Genomic DNA, 4,173 nt, shown 5'->3' with positions numbered 1-4,173 from the left:
AAAGCTTTTAACTCTAGTAGAATACAACACAAAGACTAATTGCAGGCTCTCCTCTTCGTATGCTGCTTCATTCTACTCTGACTGCTATTATTTACCTCTCTGATTATGTTACCAAAAAGAGTGAAAGGCTATTATATAAGAAAAACTATTTACAGAATCTATTGGTATTGTGTGAATTGCCCTCGTCATCAAAACAAATGGAGAGCAAAGTTGTCTATGGTCCTTGGAATTGTGTCAAGAAGATAAACAGGCAGACATTCCACCCTCCGAAGCCCATATCCATCCCTGGCACGAAAGAGGCTCTCACATTTTGAAACTTGCAGTCACTAATCCGACTCACAGTATTCTGGTTCCAGTTAAAAATAAAACCACCACACACTCCTCTTTTCTTCCCTAGAAATAACTCTGATTTTTTTTTTTCCCGAAGGAAAGAGAGGAGGTGCTTGAATGGTATGAAGAACAAGACTCATTTTGTTTTCTTTTAAAATACAGCTCTAAAGAGAACAGCGCTGTTTCTTTTTTTCCTCATTATTGTTTTCCTTTTACTTTCCCGGACAATATTTTGTGTAAGCTCTTATCTGATTTAACATCCATCGAGATACTGTTTAAATGCTGTTGGTGTTCCCTGAGGCTCTAGATGAAGCACAGAGAGTTATGGCCAGGGCAGATCTTTAAACTCACTGCGCTGGCGAGACATTGGTCATCTCTGGCTCAAAGGCACTATGTGAACCATGAATCAAATAAACAGCACAGTAAAAGCTGGACACACCTCTGAAGGTATCCATCTGACATTTGAGGGAGACAGGGTAGATAGTCTCTTGTTTCTGAAATTTTGGAAGCAAAATAGAAAAGGCTTGAATTTATTCATGTCTGCAATCCTTTATTTCCTTTTTGTTTTTGGAAGGCATTAGCCATTTACCGTATCTTCTCTCCAGGCTATTCTGTAAGACATCTTGTTTGCCCAACACTCCTCCAATAGTACATAATCATACACTATTACAAGTATCTGCAATAAAAGTACACCACCTTGGATAACATTATAAATCAAATATGGGATATGGGGAATGCACAAACACAATGTTAAAAGCAATGATTGTCCTTCCCAAAAGGTGTCCAAGGCTATTTCTAAGTAGTACATACATTTATAGTGGAGTCACTGGTGCAGGACGATTGAATTCACTGCTTATTTAGCTTAAGTTCAGCTTTATTGGAAACCTACCCTTATAATTTTCTTAAAACTGAAATGAGAACAATGACGACCTTAAGGAGACAAATTTAATAACAGAAAAAATATCCCATAACATTTTTGCATCAATTATTAGCAAATGAAAGAACAGAAGGAAATTCTGCTCTTCCTCAGGCTAACAGCTTCCCCTTCCATTTTTTGTTGTTGTTTTTGTGCAGGGTCTCACTACGCATCTCAGACTCATAGTGATCCCCCTGTTTTCAGCCTCCGCAGTGCTGGGATGATAGGTGCGCACCACCATTCCCAGTCTCGGTGGCCAGCTCAGTGTGCCCGGGAGCAAGGCTGGTGGGGCATGTGGTGCCAGGGATTGAACCCCAGCCCCTGTGGTTGCCTAAGAAGGATTTGGGATTTTTTGGCCATTGAAAAGGCCAGTTCCAAAAAGGGCAACATAAATATATCTCCTATAAAAAAACACTCCCCGTGCCCCCAAAAGAACAGTTCACAGGGTTCTGTGCACAGCACACATCATGATTGAGGCAGTGACACCATGGTGTTCACTCTGTTTATAGCCAGGTGGTGATCTCAGGGGACACTGCATCGCTGCTCTGAGCAAATTCTCCTAATTGATTTTTAATCCCACTTTCTATTTCCCTACCTACAACCTAATTACATGCTTTCCTCAGGGCAGCTCCAATTTAAAAGAAAAAAAAAAGGCTATTTCCCACAATCCTTTGAGCCCAATGTGGCTGGTAAAATCTTAGCATTCTTCCAAATATGGTTTTCTTCCCCAAACCTCTTTTTGTCTCCTTCTCTGTTTCTACCTACGCAGAACACAGATGCAATGTGAGGCCAGAATCACAAGCCAAAAAGTCACAAAGTCACCAGCTAAGAGAACCCGTAGAGAGATAATGGATTCTAGAACAGAAAGACAGAACCCAGGACCTTAGCATCATGAACTTTTTCCTGGACTTTTTAAATTAATTGATCCTTGGTTAAGAGATCCCTGGGTGGGTTCATTTACAATCAGCCCAGTACAGTTCCTGGTGGGCACATTAACACGGGTCACCCTACTCACTGGGTGACCAGGCATTTCGTAACTTTCTATCTTACCGTTATAGTCTGAAGGGCTGTGCCTACGTCTGTCAGTCTTTCCTCTTGATTCTGCAAATATTATTTTCCATTCAATCAAATTCAAAGTCCTTCTACAGCAAACTTTTGGCTTTTGAAAATATTAATTTTGCAGGTTGGCTACACCTCTATGTCTCTTATTATTTTTGTGTAGTCCAGTTATGGCACCTGGTAAAATGTATTATAGTTTCTCACTATGAATGCACAATGGTTTTATAATAGTACCTTTAAGTTTTCCTAAGTATTTGCCTTATACATTTAATTAGTTTATTCAGGATATAAAATGTGCCTATTCACATTATCATGTTGGGGTAAAGTAATGTAAAATACCCTTTTGGCCCTGTTTTTAAAAAAATGAAAATACTGATTTTGATGTGTGTTTCACGAGCTCGTTTTGGAAATAAAAACGTAGCAATTTCTGATTCTTTCTTCTTACATACAAATTTTAGCAATCTTAACACTCTTCTAGGTAATACAGAATGTATTAGCTACTGAAGGAATTTTGGACAAAAATATTTTATCAAGTAACAGAAAAGAAAAGAAAACAGACACACAAATTTATCGTGACCTCTTTTCAAAGCTCATGTTATCCTTATCATGGTCAATCTGGTCCGTCTGCTTTCTACTCTGTAATCCAGGTTGCATGCTTCACCCAGAACGCAATGGGGTCTCAAGCTCCTTCCTGGATCCTAATTCATGTGTTCTCCTCTAGAGAATGACAGTTCCCAGAAGGCAGTCTGGTGGCAGATGCCAAGCTAATAAGATAAAACCTGAAAGACTTCTGGGAAACATTATTAGGTTGTACCCTGGAAATCTTAGGCATTCAGAACTAGGGAAAGCCTGCTATCTGGAGTAGTGGTAGTGTCTAATGGCCAGAAAATGGGGAGCTATGGGTAAGTTTCTTCTCTGAAGAATTAGAGAAAGCTCATCAACTCCTACAAAACTCAGTGTGCAGATAAGTTTAATTCTACTACTACTGGGCAGAAATCCCTTTAGTCATGAAGTAATAAAATCAAAGGAGAATGAATCAGGAATTGGAGAAGGGGAAACAGATCTGGAATATCAAGATCTGCTGGAGGAGAGTCCAAAGCCACTGATTCTCAGAGCTCAGAAATTGTACTACACCCCAAGGAAGGTGAAAAGTTAAGAGCTAAGGAAAGCATCCATGCCCGCACCATGGCTTTTCATGGTGAGATCTTTCACAGTGAAGCTTTTCCTATCTAAATATCTGCAAGAAAGAGTAATTTCCCACAACCTCCATGGTGAAGAATAACACTATAATCTAACTGGTCAACTAATATTAATGAACTTTCAGATGCTTTGAGAAAGAACTCAAGCTATGAATTGCAATCTTAAGAATACCAGTGTATAGGGGCTGAGCAGATAGCTCAGCAATGCCTGCCTGGTAAGTGCAAGAGCCCAGGCTCAATCCCCAGTACTGTCATGCTGTGCTGGCCCTGGAACCCCAGGTGTGTGGTGTCAACCACTGAAACCAGGCGTGGTGGCACACACCTGCAACCCCAGTGCTGGGGAGGCTGAAACAGGAGGATCCCTATGAGTCCGAGCTACGATCAATGTATAAATTTAGGGAAAATTATATATCAGCATTGAATCTCCATTTAGGGGCAGGGGATTGTTTGTTTGCTTGTTTTGTTTTGTTCCTTGAAACATGGCTCATGACGTATTCCAGGCACGCAACTACATATCCCAGATTGGCCTTGAATTCACAGTCCTCCTACTTCTGCCCCCCGAGTGTTGGGATTACAGACATGATAACCATACCTGTCTTTGAATCTTCACTTTAATCCCTTTCCTCTCCATAATTTAAGCATTCTGGCAAGCTCCAGTAAGAGACTATA

This window comes from Octodon degus, unplaced genomic scaffold (genome assembly GCF_000260255.1).
Source record: "Octodon degus isolate 3935 unplaced genomic scaffold, OctDeg1.0 scaffold00135, whole genome shotgun sequence".
NCBI classification, from domain to species: Eukaryota; Metazoa; Chordata; class Mammalia; order Rodentia; family Octodontidae; genus Octodon; species Octodon degus.
The sequence above is the reverse complement of the archived record's forward strand: the minus strand, read 5'-3'. Positions refer to the sequence as shown.